Source organism: Schistocerca americana, chromosome 2, assembly GCF_021461395.2.
Source record: "Schistocerca americana isolate TAMUIC-IGC-003095 chromosome 2, iqSchAmer2.1, whole genome shotgun sequence".
NCBI classification, from domain to species: Eukaryota; Metazoa; Arthropoda; class Insecta; order Orthoptera; family Acrididae; genus Schistocerca; species Schistocerca americana.
Window position 1 is genome coordinate 647,613,742 of NC_060120.1, and position 21,884 is coordinate 647,635,625.

Sequence of the window (21,884 nt, forward strand, 5' to 3'; positions counted from 1 at the left end):
GCTAGATGGATTTGTCATACTGTGACTTTGGTGCAATGATATTACAACTGAAATAAGTAATTAAATGCAGGAGAATCCAATCCTCCTTTGGTACATGTTTTTCATGAGTTTGTCCTTACTATGGCCACTTTTGGAAAATGATTTCATGAATTTTTGAGGATTCAGAAGCATCTTGAAGATGAACCTCATCTTGATGACCCAGCAATCACAGAGACCTAAGAAAACATAAATGATGTGAGGAACTGATCAAAGATGATCCTCATCTCAGATTTTGTGTCATCGAAGGTATCGACTACAGTGCTGACCATAGTTCATTATCATTTAGACCTGACCCTCTGCCATTCACCTTACAGTTGTTTGCAGAGTACAGATGTAGATGTAGAATAATTGCTGCATACAGTAAGGCCTTCAAACAATGATTTTTCTGTGCTCCATATGTGAATGGAACAGGAAGAAGCCCTAATGACTGGTACAATGGGATGTACCCTCTGCCATTCACCTCATGGTGCTTTGCAGAGTATAGATGTAGATGTAGATGAATTGAGAGTTGTGCTTGTTAGGTACCACATTCACTGCCAGAACCCAGAAACATGCAAAAAATGGATTGGTGCCATTTTGAGCTCAAAAAATTCAAGAAAGGGGAGTCCAAAGCTACAAAGACATACATCATTGCCAGAGTAATGGACTTCTTGGAGAAGCAAAACAGCTTTATTGTTACTGAAACCATCCTATTTACCTGACCTGGCCCTCTGTGGCCTATTACCGTTCCCAAAGACAAAGGAAACAATCAACAGGCAGTGTTATTCACCCAGTGAAGAGGCTATCACAACAACAATGATGAACTACAACAAGTAGTTAGAAGTAGCATCAACAGGCAAGCTGCGAAATTATTTTGTAAATTGTCAGTCAATTTTCAGTCATAAAAGTCAGTTACATACTTTAAGTTCACATGTAGTAAGTAAATTTTCTGTCTGTTGTCAATGGATTCTGTTGCATCATGACTCAGAACTTTTGTCAGAGGATCATCACAAAACTGTCTGGATAAGGATGGCAAATGGCCTCCAGGGTAGGTAAAGTAGCCACTTCATTTTCTTGAATATTGGTGAACATTTAAAGCTATTCAAGTTTTTCTTTAATTTCGTCAGTGAGTTCTATGCCATTAGTTGTGCGTGTGCCTCTGCAGTGAAATACTTTTGTATTTTCCATGCATCTGATGTAACGCAAGTGACAAGTTCATCTGTATGCATTAAAAGGATATGTATTGTAACAATTAATTACTGCAGTTATGGTAAAACATTCTATTTTATCCTTCAAAATGATGTGCTTATAAACTGCCTAGGCTATGAGATTTCATATTCAAACAACATTTAGTGTACTGTTTCATATTCAGACAACATTTAGTGTACTGGCATTCATTTGGACATGGTTTTTCCTGGTTTCAAGACAACATAATTGATAATATGATAAGAGTATTCCATAAAATAGGTAAACTAAAGCATAAGTGTATTAACAATTTCGAGAAAAACTGTGTTCTCTTATTACTGGTGTAATGTTAAAAACCAACCAAATTATATAAGAAAATCACTACAATAACCATGAGATTCCCAAGCTATGCAAAAGACATTGGATGCTGTAAGGAAGGAAAAGACACTGGTTTCTAAAGCACTGAAATATTCACTGTCTCAAAAAACACACTTAAAAGAGGAATTCTTAAAAAAAAAAAAAAAAAAAAAAAAAAAAAAAAGGAAGAAAGAATAAATCATGCAATGCTAATGAAAGATTCTTGGAAATATCAGATGTGTATTCAACCAAGAGCAAGAGAAAGAAATCTTTATGCATATTTTTGAGACAGAATGAAGATATTATGGCTTATCAGTAACTGGTTTACACCACTTGACATTTCAGCTTGCTGAGTGAAATAATGTACCACATACCTTTCCACAAAGAATAAAAGACAAGGGTTAGGTGACACTGTTTAGGAAGAGACATCCAAGCATAAGCCTTAGAAAAGCATGTTTACTTCATCTGTGTCTTATTTTTCCTTTTCTCTGTATCTGGCCACTTTGTCTCCACTACCAGGTATAGTTTCATACGTGCACCTATGACATGAGACCAGATAAAAACATTTTCCTTAGGGTGGCCACTTTACTCACCTTTCCTCTACATTTCTTGGTTATTTAAACTAGCCTTAGCATTAAAGCCAAAGTACAGGGCTATTATAAATGATTGAAGCGATTTCACAGCTCTACAATAACTTTATTATTTGAGATATTTTCACAATGCTTTGCACACACATACAAAAACTCAAAATGTTTTTTTAGGCATTCACAAATGTTCGATATGTGCCCCTTTAGTGATTTGGCAGACATCAAGCCGATAATCAAGTTCCTCCCACACTCGGCGCAGCATGTCCCCATCAATGAGTTCGAAAGCATCGTTGATGCGAGCTTGCAGTTCTGGCACGTTTCTTGGTAGAGGAGGTTTAAACACTGAATCTTTCACATAACCCCACAGAAAGAAATCGCATGGGGTTAAGTCGGGAGAGCGTGGAGGCCATGACATGAATTGCTGATCATGATCTCCACCACTACCAATCCATCGGTTTTCCAATCTCCTGTTTAAGAAATGCCAAACATCATGATGAAAGTGCGGTGGAGCACCATCCTGTTGAATGATGAAGTCGGCGCTGTCGGTCTCCAGTTGTAGCATGAGCCAATTTTCCAGCATGTCCAGATACACGTGTCCTGTAATGTATTTTTCGCAGAAGAAAAAGGGCCCGTAAACTTTAAACTGTGAGATTGCATAAAACACGTTAACTTTTGGTTAATTGCGAATTTGCTGCACGAATGCGTGAGGATTCTCTACCGCCCAGATTCGCACATTGTGTCTGTTCACTTCACAATTAAGAAAAAAATGTTGCTTCATCACTGAAAACAAGTTTTGCACTGAACGCATCCTCTTCCATGTGCTGTTGCAACCGCGCCGAAAATTCAAAGCGTTTGACTTTGTCATCGGGTGTCAGAGCTTGTAGCAATTGTAAACGGTAAGGCTTCTGCTTTAGCCTTTTCCGTAAGATTTTCCAAACGGTCGGCTGTGATACGTTTAGCTTCCTGCTTGCTTTATTCGTCGACTTCCGCGGGCTACGAGTGAAACTTGCCCACACGCGTTCAACCGTTTCTTCGCTCAGTGCAGGCCGACCCATTGATTTCCCCTTACAGGGGCATCCAGAAGCTTTAAACTGCGCATACCATCGCCGAATGGAGTTAGCAGTTGGTGGATCTTTGTTGAACTTCATCCTGAAGTGTCGTTGCACTGTTATGACTGACTGATGTGAGTGCATTTCAAGCATGACATATGCTTTCTCGGCTCCTGTCGCCATTTTGTCTCACTGCGCTCTCGATTGCTCTGGCGGCAGAAACGTGAAGTGCGGCTTCAGCCGAACAAAACTTTATGAGTTTTTCTACGTATCTGTAGTGTGTCGTGACTATATGTCAATGAATGGAGATACAGTGAATTTATGAAATCGCTTCAATCATTTGTAATAGCCCTGTATTTGTATTCAGTAGCAACAAGATGGGAAATAAAACCAACAGGAGGAAAAACCAAGGAGCTGAACAACATGTAAAGCCTTGGGCTGAGAGAGATCTTGAGGTACAAATTTTATAAGTTTGAATTTGAGCAGCAACATAGCCAGGAATATAGCATATTGCAAGTAAGCCAACAAAATGTTTAAAAAAATTGGAAATGCTGTATGGCAAGAAATCAGATTGAGCAAATGAAGATTTGCAGAGCAGTTTCCTCAGTTACTCATACAATACTCATAAGTCAACTATTCAGAACTGTATGCACATAAAGAATATATGGAAGATTGACAGCAGAAAGCAAAGCTGTGAGAGAGAGATTTGGATTATGTTATGAATTCTTGGAATGTTACCATCAAAACTTCAGCAACTCCATACTGCATGGGATAATAGAACCACAGAGGATAAATCTCAACAGATTTTCTGAAGATTTAATCCTGAAGAAGACAGATTAAATGGGATGGAACATTCAAATAACTCACAGAATGCTTTTACTTTAAAACTAAAGAAACACATTGACATAGTAAGTCAGCAGGAAAAGCTCTTAGTTAAATGTTTCAAATGCAGCAAAAATTGGCATGTAAAGAAATGTTGCAGAAGAAAATAATGTGCCAAATGTTTAACATGCTGTAGTGACAATTCTTCATGTAACAACTGCAAGTGAAAAGGACATCATGCCAGGGAATGTCCAACTGCAATATTGGAAGGAAATGAGGCATGTGCAAGAAACCCACTAGTAAAGAATCAAAAAGTTTTGAGCTTAAGGCATTATTTACAGCTGGATTATTTATTGGCAATATGACACATTAGTTACATGTATTATTTACAGTCGGCTTATTTATTGGCACTATGACACATTAGTTACATGTTGTGTTTGTACACACTCTTTGGTAGTCTAAAGTTATTAATAATAAAATGCAGGGAGGGAGTGATCATCTAAAACTTGTATGGAAAAAACATGCTGTTATAACAGTAGGATGACATGAAAGGTAGACAGTAATAGAGCAGGAAGTGACACAAATCTGTAGTCTGTCAACTATGTCATTCAATGAAGCAGTACAGAAATTTAAGGAGAGGCCTGAAAACTGAATTAAAGTTTTTACACTAGAAGTAAAAACATTTTGTCCAGTCACTGCAATTGTCTGTAATTGTATGGGAAACAGCAAAGGACTTGAGATAACAGTTGAAAGAAATGGTTAGCACCTTGAAAAGAGTTACATGAATGTAAATGAGAGTAAAGCAAGGTTCTGATACCAGTGTAATTAAGTCAGATTGTATGGTGATTGATTTAAATTAGGAAATCATACACTCAATACATTGACAAATTTTTGGTATTTGGGAAATAAAATAACTGTCATATAAATTTAGGAAGTCTTGTTGTTGTTGTCATGGTTTTCAGTCCAAAGACTGCTTTGATGCAGTCTCCACACTGCTCTATTCTGTGCATGCCTCTTCATCTCCATATAACTACAGCACCCTAAATTCATTTGAAACTGATTGTTCAACAGTTTTTATCCTCATTTGCTTCCTTTCATTATCACATTTACCAGCCCTTGACCCCTTGATGCTTCCGTATGCCTCCCATCAACCAATCCCTTCTTTTACTCAGGCTGCGCCATAAATTTTATTTTACCCCATTTCAATTTAGCATCTCTTGTAATCTTATTTGAAAACATTTCTTTGAAACATTCCAAAATTAGTCCCCTTGGATACTCTTTTAACCTAACAAGATGTTCTACATGTTTTACGTATGCTTGGATTGATTACAGTACTAGTGTCTTTTGCAAAACTAACTAATTCTGCTTGCTGTACCTTAGACAGAAGATCATTTACATATATGAAGAACAATAGTGGACCTAAGACTGAGCCTGTGAGAACCCCATACATGATTTCTCCCCAGTCAGAATTATGTCACCTGACCATATAGGTTGGATTACTAAGTACAACTCTCTGCTTTCTTTTATTTAGATATGACATTATCCACTGGTTGGCTGTACCATCAGTTCCATAAAACTTCAATTTATTTAGGAGAATACTGTGATTCAGACTATCAAATCCCTTAGACAGGTAGCTCACAAAAAAAACCAGCCAGCATTATTTTATTGTTTTATGCTTATAACATGTAAATGGTGTGTCAGTAGAGAAAAGCTTTTGCTCAGGATATTATTGTTGCTAAAGGGGGATACCATTCTAGAACACATCATCATCTCAAAAATTTTGTAAAATTGCATCAGCAGGGAAACATGTTAGCAGTTATTGACATCTCTGTCATCACCTTTCGTAAAGAGCATTTAACAACAGTATATTTCAGTCTCTCTGGAAAAATGTCTTGAGTTAGCGATGCATTACATATTTTGTATAAGACTGGACTTATTATATGGAAACAAATCTTTAATACTGTATTGGAAACACCATAAATCCAGATGAGCTTTTATTTTTTAGAGTATATATAATTTTCTTAATTTAAGAAGGAGACACTAGTGATACATTCCTATGACTGAATTTTATGAGAGTTGCTTTTTCAACATACTGCTGTAATTTTTCTCTTGAACTATTTGTCACTACCCTTTTGACTATGTTTAAGAAATGATTGCTATATACATTTGCTACCTGTGGCTCATCATTTATAGCCCTTCCACTGGGTTCAATAGTGATGTTATCTTGTTCTTTGGTTTGTTGTCCTGTCTCTCATTTCATTACATTATGTACAGTCTTATGTGTGTTGTCATAATTTCTGATTTCTGACATTATGTGCATGTTCCTTCAATTTTCAATAAACTTTCTTAATAATTTTGAGCAGCTTTTGTAATGTGCAACTACTTCAGGATCTCTATTTGCTCTTGCCAAAAGATACATTTCCCTTTTCTTTTCACAATGTATTTTAATCCCTTTCATGATCCATGGTTTTTACATGGCTGTTCAGTGTCATTTATGATTAGCTCATGCCGAAAGCTATATTTGAATAATGATGTGAATTTATCATGGAGTTAATTAAATTTTATGCTAGCATTTAGCTTGTTATAAATTTCATCCCACTTCATCTCCTATAAACTATTTTGAGAAATATATTTATCAGAGTCATGAATTATTCTAACTTGTTTCCATTGAGAAGTATTCATGTTGTAAGTCACTGTCTTAATTATCCTAAGTAACTGTGCATTATAATTGGGGAGAGCATTTGTTCTGGGAAAAAAAGTTATGTTCTTGCTTTGAGATTCACCAAAGGAAAAATTATCATTTGAGTTCCTACTGTCTTCATGCACCTGTGTCTGGAAATTAGTTACTGACATCAAATTGTAAAATTCAAATGAGATTTCCAGATCATTTTACCTATCAGAATCCCTTAGAAAATCTACACTGAAGTCATCACAGACTGTTAACTGCTTGCTGCTGTCTGACAGATAGTACTGTAAGGAACCCAGTAAGGAATACAGTATATGTATACAAGAACGCATTATTTTTTAGTCCACCTAGGAGAAATGATTTTAAGTTAGTTTTAAATCTTGCTTTGCTGACTGTGAGATATTTTATATTATTGAGCAAATAATCAAAAATTTTTGTTGCTGTATATTGAAGTCGATTCTGAGCCACTGACAGCTTCAATAATGGCTAAGAAAGATCATTTTTCTATAATGCTGTCTGTATGGACATTACTATTATTCTCAAATTGTGATGGATTATTTATAACAAATTTAATTAGTGAATATACGCAGTTCAAGATATTAATGATATGTACCAGTGTCCCAAATTGGTGGAACATTCTGTTTCAGGAAAAAAAAAGGCAGCACAGGAGCAGTTGTTGAAAGCAGATACAAAAGTGCCAAGTTTATTAGCATGTTCACTAGAAAAATTGTAGCCGAGCTCATGCTGACATGCACCGATACATGTGAAATCTAGAACTAGTTATGCGTGTCATTTGAGCGCAGCATTATCCAATGACTGAACATGTTGACTGAAGCATTTTTTTGTTCAATTTAATGACAAAGAGAACATTACCACCCACACCATGTAGTAGCAGAAGTTTTTCATGGATTTGAGCAATGAACTGCAGACACACGAAGAAAATGTTTTGTCTGAAAGAATTTTAAATAGTAAAATTTTATCTGTGCTAGGCAAAGAATACTACACTTTTAGAAACCTGCAGGACGTAATTCCATCTGCAAAACAAAGTGTGAACATTTTAACTGAAAAGTTGTGCATGACTGACCTGCATGATCAAAGTATAGTTGAATCAGTTGCATTTTCTATCTGCAGTGGTCCCAAGAAGAAAATTCAGATATATGAAGTTTATGATAATGAGAAAATAAAAGAGGATATTGAACATGAAAAACAAAAATCTTCTTGTGGACAGATAGGTCATTGGACAGCAGAGCATCCAATGAAAAAGATAGATTACAGAATTTGTACCAGTCATTCTGAAAAGAATGTTTGATTTTTGCAACATGTTTTCAATGCCTCAGTCAATAACTGTGTGGATATTGACAGTTGGTACTGAGACAGTGGTCTCACAGATCACATCGCTGTATATAAACAATATTTTCCATCGCACACAAAATTCACTATTCCTGAAAAGATTTCAATTGGGAAAATAGAAGTAAGCATGTTGGCTCATGGAACTGTGAAATTTCAAATGCCTTTGGATAATGTCAGAAAAAAGCCAAATTGAAAGCTTTACATTTCTGAAACAAGTGCTCAGTTGTTCTCCATAGCTGCATCAAAAGGTTTGGCATTAGACTTGGCAACAGAAGTGTCAAAATTAAAGACAAAGTTATTGGGGAAATGATGATGATGATGATGATTGGTCATGTCAACCATGGTCTGTGTGTTTTTGGCACACTCATCCTTAAACAAGCACAACTATTTCAAGTGAATTTCATGACACAGTAGAATGTCCTCCAAGTTTATCTTGAGAGCTTCGGTCATGAGCACAAACAACACATTAAAATCATCTTGAAGCAGATGAACATCAGTGTCAATGGGCACAAGGAAATGTTCTGCAATGGACATGCAAAGGAAAAATATATGTTGATTACCATTCATAAAATGAAATTGAATTGACCAATGGTTATTGGTGAACAAATCAATGCCAACAAAACCAGACCTATGTCTATAAAGTCTGTCAAAAAAGCACACTAACTACCACATGTGTTTTCAAGATGATTTTAGCAAGGTTTGTAAATTTTCTTCCTGAAGCAGAAGAGTGAAGTCAGCACAATCCTAGAACAGTCCCTGAATGGTGCTCAGACATGTTATCAAAGAGTTCAGGTATGACAGAGGAAAGAGTTTGATAACAAGAAAGTCTTGGGATATCTGGCAAAAAGAGGCACAGAGCATTGGATTACTCCACCCTACATACCACGCAAAATGGTGTTGTGTAAATAAAAAACTGCACTATTGTGGAGTGTGCACATTCTATTTTGAAACCTAGTAACTACCAAAAGAACTATGTGCAGAAGCAAGCAGCATATCTTTTGAAACACACTGGAAAGTAATCTATTGAAAACAAACCTCCTTGTGAACTGTGGTATGGATGACCAGTAGGCACCCTGAATCATCTGAGAATCTTTGGAACAGAATGTTTTGTGAATGAACAAGAGTTTTCATTAAAAGTTTGACAAGAAGGCTGTGCATGAATATCTGTTTGAATATGTGACTGGCAGAGATGGCTTTAGGGTCTGGATTCCATCTGAAATGAATGCTCTAATTAAGGCTGAAGTTTTATGCAATTTGTTCACCAGTGTTACTGAATTTGAAGTTGCCTGTGATGAAACTGTTTGATAGAGTCAAACTAATCATTCTTCTGATGAGGAAAAGGAATCAGAAAATTTCAGCCATGACAAGAGGACAGAAGGTTTAAGGAAGAGGAAGAAGATTTTGATACAACATCAAGTTCCAAAGGAAGTCAACTAATAATGAAGAAACACATGCAAAAACAAAAACAAAAAAAGAGAAAAAAAAACAGAATGGATGGCCAGCAGAGATTATGTGTACATGATTGGAACTTCTATCGTCAATGACAAGGATCCAAGCTTGTATACTGAAGATTTACAGTCTAACAACAAAAATCTGTGGCTGGAGACCACTCATGAAGAAGTGAACTCTGTGAAAGTGAATCATACTTGGGTGTTAGTTGGGGCATCCATGTGGCATACAGACTCTGCAAAATCGGTGAGCCTTACACAAGAAAACTGCAAAAATATGGAAATGTTTGCCTCAGGGTTGTCTTGTGGCCAAAGGAAAATTATAAAACCAGGAAATTGATTATGAAGAAACATTAAGCCATGTTGCACATTATGACACTATTCAAGCCGTGTTGGCAGTGGCTGCTATGGAGAAAACTAAGCCCTACCAGCTTGACATCAAAATGACGTTTCTAAAAGTTGTACTCAAAGAAGATATATATGGAACAACCTGAAAGTTTTGATGATGACAGTGGGTATGTATGTTTACTGAAGGAAAGTCTGTATTGGTTGAAATAGGCCCCATGTTATTGGAAAAACATTTCATAGATTTTGTGATGGAAGCTGGATTTAAAAACAGTGATGCAGATCTGTGTATCCTCTGCCATTGGTGCAACAAGAATTATTAGTTGCAATCTGTGTTGTTGATGGTTTAGCTGTGGGCAGCAACAGATCAGATACTGAAGAGTTTATGAAAATTTTGAAGCTAGAGTTTCACATAAGTAGAGGATCTTTCAAAAAAATGTTTTTGATATGAAGATACAGTAAAATCAAGACCCAAGAGGAATACCCAAAAGAAATTTTGGAAAGGTTTAGACTGGCTTACTCTAATGGAGTTTCTACTCCATTTTGGTGGAAAGAAAGTCATGTCAAAGAGAAGATGACAGTCAAAGTTCCTCATCACAGGGTGGTTTGATGTATTTGACTACAGTCTCATGCCCAGACATTGCTGTCACAGTGAACAAAGCAGCTTGAGACTGGAATCAAATAAAATGAATTTTTATATACCTGAAGAATACAACTGATTATGGAATTACCTACAAGAACAAAGAAGTTTTAAGCATCTACAGTAATGCTGGAGAAAAAACCATGAGACATTAAATAACAGGTGATATCGCAGCTCTCAATCATGGGGCTTAATCATGAACCAGTCAATTACAAAAGACAGTGTCAAAATCCATTACGGAAGGAGAAATAATATCAGCAAATGAAGAAGCTAAGAAGTTGGACTGCTGAAAAGATTGCTGTATGAACTTTTGGAACTTCCAAACAAGCGACATTTACTGCACTCTACATTGTCAGTGCAAATACGGGGTGTTCGAAAAGTCTCTCCACAGTGCCATATGATGGTTAGCCATGCATGCCATATGCCACAGTGAATATACTGAAATGAAACTCAGTGAAATACAAGTTATTAATTTAATGAATATTCATTTTTACTTACAAATTTTCACATTAAATGTTGATAGTTCCCCCTGTTGTTGAATACAAAATTCAATTCATCTAAACACAAGCTGTAACATTTCTTCTGTAACAGAAGCAGTGAAAGTGGATATTGCAGTTTCAGGTCATTGATAGATTTTGGACAGTTTATATAGACAGCTGCTTTTACTGCACCCCAGAAGAAAAAGTCAGGTGGTGTTAGGTCAGGCGATCTTGGAGGACCAAGTCCCTGTGAAATTTTGGCATCAATAAAAAACATCAGCAAGCAGTGACATTGAAACACAAGATGTATGCATGGTTGCACCATCTTGTTGAAAATAACTATTCAGTATTCCACTTAACACAAGTTCTTCTATGAATGGGTACAGAATATCACTGCGGTATCATTGTGCATTTATTGTTTCATTGAAAAATATGGGACCCACAATCTGACATCTAGAAATTGCAATCCAAACTCCTATTTTCACAGAATGAAGTGGTTCCTCATGAAATCATGTCTCATCAATGAAAAATGTTTCATTAAGAATATCCCTTCCATTTGTTGAATGATATTTTTGAACCATTGACAATAATGCAGTCTCTTGCCATGATCAGTGTTTTTCAGTTCTTGCACAACTGTCACTTTGTATGGGAAAAGTTCTAATTTTTTCCTTATAGCTATGTGGGCTGTTCTGAAACTAACATCAATTTCCTGGGCAAGTTTTCTTACTGACTTGCTCGGACTCATGGACATTTTATCGGAAATATTTATTTGTTTATCCTCAGACAAAACACTAGGATGACCACTTCTCAGTCCATCTGTCACTGAACTCATGCTTCAAAATTTGTTAATCAAATCTCACACAGTATCATGATGTGGGAGTGTTGTCTCCAAGAAAACTGAACTAAATGTTTGACAAACTGAAACTGTGTATTTACCACCAGCTTTGAACACTTGTTTGACTAAAAACACACATTCTTCAATGGTTAGCATTTTAACAGTTACAAAAATGAAACAAATGAACAAAGGAACTAAACTTACACATTCACGTCAACATATAATGACACACACCAATGATACAACTGATGCTGGCTGAGATAAACAAAACAGTGGAATATTGGGAGAGTCCACTTGAAGGGAAGTAACCCAGGAAGGCAAACAATCAGATGGCATGCATGGCTAACAATGATATGGCACTGCGGAGAGACTTTTTGAACACCCTGTACAGTGAAGTTGCCCAGAAACCCAGTTTGTGATCTAAAGTGAAAGCACATAGAAGTCCAACACTTCCTTGTCAGAGAAAGATTCTTGAATACAGACCTGGGGTTAGACATGCTGACAGGACTAACCAGTTAGCTGATTGACTAATCAGTTCATTGGAGAGGGTCTGACTCAAGATGCTGCATGAAAGAATTTCATTACTGAAGCTTAAATCCATGTGAAATTCAGAACTTACTCTCTTTATTCATCTTTGGAGGAAGTGATAACATATAGAAGTAAATATGAAGTGTTTTGTCATATCTCCATAATGTGACTTTTCATATCTTTGTTATGGAAATCCAGTGGACTCTTTGGACTGGTAAAATTAAAACTGTCATTTTTGTTGTGAGTGTATCTCTGAAGGACTATTCTTGGTAAATCTCTTGATATCTGATGACATAAATAATCTTAACAAGACATTGTTGTCGTTGTGGTGGTGGTGGTGGTCTTCAGTCTGAAGACTGGTTTGCTGCAGCTCTCCATGCTACTCGGTCCTGTGCAAACCTCTTCATTTCCAAATAACAACTGCAATGTAAACCCTTCTGTTACTCTTCCTTTATGATCTCCCCCCCCCCCCCCCCCCAGCATGTGCATGCGCACGCGCACACACACACACACACATACGCATTTCCCTCCAATACTAAATTGGTGATACCCTGATATCTCAGAAAGTTTCCTAACCACCAATCCCTTCTTTTAGTCAACTTCTACTACAAATTTATTGTCTCCCCCATTCTATTCATTACCTCCTCATCAGTTACATGACCTATTCATTTAATCTTAAGCATTCTTCTGTAGCAACACATTTCAAAAGCTTCTAGTCTCATCTTGTCTAAACTGTTCATTGTACATGCTTCACTTCCATACATGGCTAAACTCCAGACAAATACTTTCAGAAAAGACTTCCTAACACTTAGGTCCATCTTTGATGTTGATAAATTCCACTTCCTCAGAAATACTTTTTTTGTCATTGCCAGTCTATATTTCACACCCTCCGTACTTCAGCTGTAATCAGTTATTTCACTGCCCAAATAGCAAAACTCATCTATTACTAAGTGTCTCATTTCTACATCTACATACATACTCCGCAATCAACCATACGGTGCGTGGTGGAGGGTACCTTGTACCACAACTAGCATCTTCTCTGCCTGTTCCACTCCCAAACAGAACGAGGGAAAAATGACTGCCTATATGCCTCTGTACGAGCCCTAATCTCTCTTATCTTATCTTTGTGGTCTTTCTGTGAAATGTAAGTTGGCAGCAGTAAAATTGTACTGCAGTCAGCCTCAAATGCTGGTTCTCTAAATTTCCTCAGTAGTGATTCACGAAAAGAAGGCCTCCTTTCCTCCAGAGACTCCCACACGAGTTCCTGGAGCATTTCTGTAACACTTGCATGATGATCAAACCTACCAGTAACAAATCTAGCAGCCCGTCTCTGAATTGCTTCTATGTCCTCTCTCAATCCGACCTGACAGGGATCCCAAATGCTCAAGCAGTACTCAAGAGTATGCCGTATTAATGTTTTATACGTGGTCCCTTTACAGATGAACCACATCTTCCCAAAATTCTACCAATGAACCAAAGATGACTATCCATCTTCCCCACAACTGCCATTACATGCTTGTCCCACTTCATATCACTCTGCAATGCTATGCTCAAATATTTAATCGATGTGCCTGTGTCAAGCGGTACACTACTAATGGAGTATTCAAACATTATGGGATTCTTTTTCCTATTCATCTGCATTATAATACATAATTTACATTTATCTATATTTAGAGTTAGCTGACATTCTTTACACCAATCACAAATCCTGTCCAGGTCACCTTGTATCCTCCTACAGTCACACGATGACAATACCTTCCCATACACCACAACATCATCAGCAAACATCTGCACATTGCTATCCACCCTATCCAAAAGAACATTTATGTAGACAGAAAACAACAGTGGACCTACCACACTTCCCTGCGGCACTCCAGATAATACCCTCACCTCCGATGAACGCTCACCATCGAAGACAACGTACTGGGTTCTATTACTTAAGAAGTCTTTGAGCCACTCACATATTTGGGAACCAATCCCATATGCTCATACCTTAGTTAGGAGTCTGCAGTTGGGCACCAAGTCAAACGCTTTCCAGAAGTCAAGGAATATGGCATCCGTCTGATACCCTTCATCCATGGTTTGCAAGATATCATGTTAAAAAAGGGCGAGTTGCGTTTTGCAGGAGCGATGCTTTCTAAAGCCGTGCTGATGCATGGACAGCAACTTCTCTGTCTCAAGGAAATTCATTATATTCGAACTGAGAATATGTTCAAGAATCCTGCAACAAACTGATGTTAAGAATATTGGTCTGTAATTTTCAGGATCCGTCCTTCTACCCTTCTTATATACAGGCGTCACCTGCGCTTTTTTCCAGTCACTCAGGACTTTATGTTGGGCAAGAGATTCACAATAAATGCAAGCTAAGTAAGGAGCCAATGCAGTAGAGTACTCTCTGTAAAACCGAATTGGAATCCCATCAGGACCTGGCAATTTATTTATTTTCAACCAATTCAGTTGCTTCACAACCCCAGGGATGTCTATCACTATGCCCTCCATATGGGAATCTGTACGAGACTCAAACGGCGGTATGTTTGTACGATCCTCCTGCATGAAAGATTTCTCAAATGCTAAATTTAAAATTTCAGCTTTTGTTTTACTGTCTTCCATTGCCAGGCCAGACTGATCAGTGAGTGACTGGATGGAAGCATTCGAACACTTACCGATTTTACGTAAGACCAGAATTTCCTTGGGTTTTCAGCAAGATCTTTTGCTAAGGTATGACAGTGGTAGTGGTTGTATGCTTCGCGCATCACTCTTTTTACAGCAGCATGAATCTCTACTAACTTTTGCCTGTCCTCATTCTCCCGATCTTTTTTGTACCACGAGTGCAACTGTCTTTGCTTCTTGAGCATTCTCCAAATTGTGCTGTTAAACCACGGTGGGTTTTTTTCCGTCCGTAACCCACTTTTTCAGCACATACTTGTCCAATGCATGTTTTACAATGTGTTTAAAATTTGCCCATAATTCTTCCACGTCCATCGTACCGGAAGTAAATGAATTCGATTCATTTACTCAGTGGGATACTAACAACTGCTTATCTGTTCTTTCTAGTAAGGATACTCTCATTTCCTAATTTAACTCCCTCAGCATCACCTGATTTAGTTTGACCACATTCCATTATCTCTGTTTTGCTTTTGTTGATGTACATCTTATATCCTCCTATGAAGACACTGTCTATGCCATTCAATTACTCCTCCAAGTCCTTTGCCATCTCTGACAGAATTATAATGTCATGGGCAAACCTCAAATTTTCTATTCTTATCGCGGACTTGAATTTGTATTCCAAGTTTTTCTTTGGTTTTCTTCACTGCTTGTTCAATGTACAGATCAAGTAACAACCACTGCTTCCCTTTCATAGCTCTCAACTTGTATAACTGCTACCTAGTTTCAGCACAAGTTGTAACTAGCCTTTTGCTCCCTGTATTTTACTCTTGCTACCTTTGAAATTTCAGAGAGTGTATTTCAGTCCACATTCTTGAAAGCTTTCCCTAAATCTACAAATGCTATAAATGTAGGCTTGTATTTCCTTAACCATTCCTAAGATAAGTCCAGTTGTCAGTATTGCCTTGAGATTTCCTACATTTCTCCAAAATCCAAGCTGATCTTCCATGAGGTTGCCTTCTACCAGTTGTCCCATTCAGTATAGCCTTTTATTTTCCTACATGCTGAGAACATCTTCTATCAGTTTTCCCATTCTTCTGTAAGGAATTCCTATTAGTATTTTGCAACCATTACTTATTGAATTAGTAGTTTTTTGATATTCACACCTGTCAGTGCCTACTTTCTTTGGAATTGGAATTAACACATTCTTCTTCAGCTTTCTTATATATGTCGCATCCCAGGTGGAAGAGTTTTGTCATGGCTGGCTCTCCCAAGGCTATTTGTAGGTCTGACAGAATGTTGTCTAATACTGGATTCTTGTTTTATCTTAGGTCTTTCAGTGCTCTCCCAAATTCTTTTCACAGGATCATATCTCTCATCTCATCTTCATCTAAGTCCTCTTCCATTTCTGTAAGATTGCCTTCAAGTTCTTCTCTCTTAAATAGACTCCTTCTGTATTAAACCATATGTTAGTGATGAATTAATTACACTCTTTGCAAAATTCTATCAGGCAACTTCTTCATTCATTCGTGTCCCCCACGCCATATTCAGTTATTATTTTTCCTTCTTTTCCTTTTCCTACTATCAAGCTCCAGTCCTCCTTCACATGTAAATTTTTTGTTGTCTTACGATGATTTTTCCTATTTATGAACTGTATATTTTTTGAAAACAAACCATCTGTTGTTTCCAGATAGAGACTTTAATAAATATATTAGAAAATCAGTTTAGGAAGATAGGAAAATATTTAAAGTAAAACAGTGGGATATAAATAAAAAATTCTCTTGCTAAAAAGCATCTAAATGAACTTGGAAGTTATACTCACCTCAACAAAATGGAAGTATTGAAAAAAATCAGAATCAGAATTTCATTGTCTTATGACACACATACATTAATTACATCAATATAAGGAAAAAGATAGATTACTACTCACTCTAAAGATGACACAATGAGTGGCAGACAAAGACTGGCAAAAAGACTGTTACACATTTAGCTTTTGAGAAAAGCCTCCTTTAGGAAAGAAAACAAATGCACACACACACACACACACACACACACACACACACACACACACACACACACACACACACACATAAATGCACACACATTCATTCTCATAAGCAAGCACACCTCAAGCAAACATGACCACCATCTCCAGCAGCTCAGACTAGAATGCATCTGTCATGTGTATGTAACCAGTGTACAGGAGGAGGGAGAGCAGAATGCTGTCTGGAGGAGCATGCAGGGACTAAATGGAGGCATGACAACAATGCCACCAGGTGCTGTGTTGAGAAGCTGTGGGTTGTGAGGGTTGCAAACAGGGAATGGTAAAAGGGAGGTTCAGGGAGAGGAAAGATGGGCTGGAGCATTGGCAGAGGGCAGCACTAAATGAGGGTCAGAGGACATGAATAGGGACAAGGTGATAAGACAGAGGGTGTGGAAGCTGTTTGGTGGAGGATATGGTGACAGAAGGTTACTGTAGGTTGAGGTCATGATAATTTCAGGAGCAGAGAATGTTTGTCAGAATAACTCTCATCTGCACAGTTCAGAAAATCTGCTTGTTGAGGGGAGGATCCACATGGCCTAGGTTGTGGAGCAGTCATTGAACTCAACCATGTTATGTTAATCTGTATGTTGTAGAACAGGGTGGTCTACTATGCTCTGGGACACAGTTTGGCAATGGCTATTCACCCTGGTGGACAGCTGGTTGGTAGCCACACCAGTATAAAAAGTTGTTCAATGATTGTAGCAGAACTGGTACATGACATAGCTGCTTTCATAGGTGGTCTGGACCCTGATGGGGTAGGACATGCCTGTGACAGGACTGGAATCAGAAGTGCTGGGAGAGTGGACTGGGCAGGTTGTGCAATTGGATCTGCCACAGGAACATGATCCTTGCGGCAAAAGGGCTGGGACTAAGATGATGTTAAGGTTGAGTGGGAGACAGTGCACCACTGTAGGATGGGTAGAAAGGAACTTAGGTAGGACATTCATAATTTATGGTGTGATGATTAGTAATCAAAGCCCTGACAACAAATGTGGTTCAGTTGTTCCAGTGCAGCATATTATTGTGTGATGAAGGGGGAACTCCTTTGTAGCTGTATCTTGGGAATGGTGAAAGGATTGGGGTGTGTGGGGAAAAGGCATGGGAGAACTGTTTGCGTATTAGATCAAGGGGTAGAGCCTGTCTTTGAAGGCCTTGGTTAGACCTTCAGTATAATGGGCAAGCGGTTCTTGTCACTGTAGATACACCATTCCTGGGTGGCGAGACTGTATGAGAAGGATTTTTGGGTGTTGAAGGGATGACAGCCTCACTTACAGTCTGGCCGATTGGGGATGGCATATATACAGTGACAAGAACTCTGTTAGCCAGTATACTGAAGGTTTCACCAGAGCCTTCACAGACAGACACTATCCTCAGATCCAGTCTGCAGACAGATCTCTCATGCTATTTCTATGTACATCTACATCTACATCCACATGGTTACTCTGAAAATCACACTTAAATGCCTGGGAAAGGGTTCGTTGAACCATTTTCACAATAATTCACTGTTATTCTACTCAAATAGCACACACACACACACACACACACACACACACACACACACACACACACACACATAAAAAAAACGAACAAATGTATCTTTCTTTGCAAGCTCTGATTTCCTTTATTTTATTGTGATCATTTCTCCCTATGTAGGCCGGCATCAACAAAATATTTTTGTATTTGGAGGAGAAAGGTCATGATTGAAATTTTGTGAGAAGATCCTGCCTTTGTTTTAATGATGTCCACCCCCAGCTCCTCTATCATGTGCATGACACTCTCTCTACTATTTCTCAATAATATGAAATGTGCTGTTCTTCCCTGCACTTCTACACACATCCCCAATCCTCCAACCACACCCAAGAACCAGCTACAAAGGAGTGCCCCCTTTGTTACACAATATCACACCAGACTAGAACAGCAGAACCACATCCTTTGTCAGGGCTTTGTTCATGCCCTGATGTGAGGGACATCCTACCGAAGATTCTTCCCACCCCTCCTAAAGTGGTGTACCATCATCCACCCAACTTCCACAATATCCTAGCCCATCCCAAGGCCACTTCCAATCCAACCCCTTTGCCACAGGGATCATATCCGTGTGGAAGGCCCAGTTGTAAGATCTGCCCAATCCACCCACCCAGCATTTCCCAGTCCAGTGCTGTCACCAGCTTATAACTCTTTGGTATTAGCCTGTAGCCATGTTCTGTGACACTATGAAAATGTATCTTTGCTTTTTTTATTGTGGTAGTTACTGTGTCACTTTTGTGTCCAACAAAAAAGAATATTATAATGTGACTGGATATCAGCAACAGCAGAAGAAGCAATATGTGCATTTGAAAGGAAGGTACTTCGGAAGATATATGGACCCATCTACAATGCCATGGAAGGTAAATGGGAACGAAGAAAAAAAGAAGATTTATACCAGCGGTATGGAAAGCCACACATTGGACGAATATTGGCGCAGAAGAGACTCCAATGGTTTGGCCACATCCTACGGGCAGACGGATCCCTTCCAAACAGAGTCCTCCACTCTCAACCCACAGGAAAACGCCCTAGAGGACGCCCAAGAACTCGATGGAAGGATAGGATAACAACGATCCTGAAAGAAGTGGAACCAGCAGCCGTGGAGGAGGACGCCAACGACCGGATGAGATGGACTGCCATCTGCAACAGCTCCCTCCTCTCGTGTAATTGACAGACACTGCGTGTGTGTTTTTTTTGTTTTTTTGTTTCTGTAATGTATCCCTCTTGCCTTTTAAACCTTTGATTGAATGCCCTGTTTATTTTTTCGTTTTTCTTTAAGCTGTAATGTACATATGTAACTTTTACTACTGTATAGAGTACTTTGTAAGTCTTTTTGTCTTTACTTTTCCTTTTGTTCTTCTTGCTGTAGGCCTTAAAGGCCCGATAAGGCAATAAATGATGATGATGATGATGATGATGTGACTGGATAGATAAAATATCTACTTACCAAGTGGTGGTAGAACATGCACATATAAAAAATATAATCTTCTTTTATATGTGTGTGTTCTGCCACTGCTTGGTGAGTAGATTTTTTATGTATTCAATTACATTAAAAAGAGCATTCTGTTATTTGATTCCAAATTTGTCCTGCTCTGTGATTCTCAGCTCTAAGGTATGTAATATGACTCATTTGTGATGTGAATTCAAGAGCGTCATCATGAACCCATTCAAAGAAATGAGCATCCTAAGTATATCTTCTCAATGTATTCATTCCTTGGTGAAATTTGTTGTGAATAATGTATCACTTTTTTTCAATCATGGAAGCAGATCACACAATCAATACTGTATATCGGGATAGCGAGTATAAATACTTCTTGACTATTAATTTGGTCAAAAAATGTGTCCATTGTTATTTTCAAAAATTTTCCAGCAGTCATACAAACCAAAATTAAATTTAAGCGTGTTAGTTCCTACATAAAGTATCTTATTATTGATATTATTATAAGATGTTCCACATAGATGACGATCTCTTAGTTTTATATGTATGCAAATGTAGTGTATTAGATATGATCCAACTTAATAAATGCATGATACTGGCAGAGTGAAGCCTGCAGGAGGAAACTGCAACTTGTTTTTACTATTTGCTCGTAGATGATTTTGAATACTTCATAGGATCATTCAATCAGGACTATACAAGTGTGATCACAGATGTTGGTTGTAAAGTATCATTGCAGTTTGGCTAATGATTTGGTATCATCTTCCATATACCCCTACCTATTTTAGATTGATGAAGCTATGTCTATAATTTTTATGGTTAAAATCTGTTAGTATTTTTCTTTTATGATTAAACCTAGTTGGGTAACATATTTTTTGCCATTATATGCTACCATTATATGATACTCATGGTTAGTTAAACAATTTGTTATTACAAGGAGAGTGGCTGGCCATCACTTACTTTCTAAACTAAACTAAACTGTGTTTGGACAGGCCTTGGAAGGCGCTAATGGTACCGACCAGCCATTGTGTCATCCTCAACCCACAGTCATCACTTAATGCGGATATGGAGGGGCATGTGGTCAGCACACTGCTGTACTGCTTGTATGTCAGTTTACGAGAATGGAGCTGCTACTTCTCAATCAAGTAGCTCCTCAATTTGCCTCACAAGGGCTGAGTGCACCCCACTTGCCAACAGTTCTTGGCAGACCGGATGGTCACCCATCCAAGTGCTAGCCCAGCCCGACAATGCTTATCTTGGGTGATCTGATGGGAACCAGTGTTGCCACTGCGGCAAGGCTGTTGGCATCACTTACTTTCAGGAGGTGTAATTTCTTGTGTTTCTAAAAGAAAAACATGAAGTAGAAAACACTGATCCTACCTTCTGAAGCTTAAATGTTCTTACTTCTAGGAGGAAAGTGAAGTTCATTAGTGAATGCTGTGAATGGGTTGGGAAGGGGTTGGGAGAGGTGATGGAAGGTGTGGGTGGGAGGGGGGGTTGGGGGGGGGGGGGCAAATGGCACACTGTGACTCAAGGTTGAGGGGCAAAGACAAATAGGAAGAAATCTGGGAGAGAGAGTAGGAGGCCAAAGACTGTACATTCATAAGCACCTTTTTTAGAGATGAGAGGTGGGACAAGGTGAGAAATAAATGTGGATTAAAGAGGGAGGGAAATGAAATGTAGGATGAATAAACCAATTAAGAAGCATGTGAAAAAGGGAAAAAGAGGGAGAAGACCATTAATAAAAAGAGAGAGAGAGAGGAACATGAAAGTAAAAATAAATTAATTGAATAAGTAATGAATTTAAATTACTGAAAAACGGAAGTGAGGTTGTTAATAGAGCCTAAGTCCAGGAGGGTGTGAAATGGGGGATATGTTAGAGACAGCAAGTTCCCATGTCTGGATTCCAAGTAAACTAATAGGAGGTGGAAGGATTCAAATGGCCTGTGTG

At 38.2% G+C, this 21,884-nt stretch overlaps 1 protein-coding gene and 1 pseudogene across 2 annotated transcripts in view; one reads left to right on the top strand and one right to left on the bottom strand.

Moving 5' to 3' along the window:
- LOC124595969 (hemolymph lipopolysaccharide-binding protein-like) overlaps positions 1–21,884 on the top strand; it is a 73,800-nt gene that overhangs the window by 40,300 nt on the left and 11,616 nt on the right. The window lies entirely within an intron of this gene.
- On the bottom strand, positions 21,122–21,239 carry LOC124596843 (annotated as a pseudogene).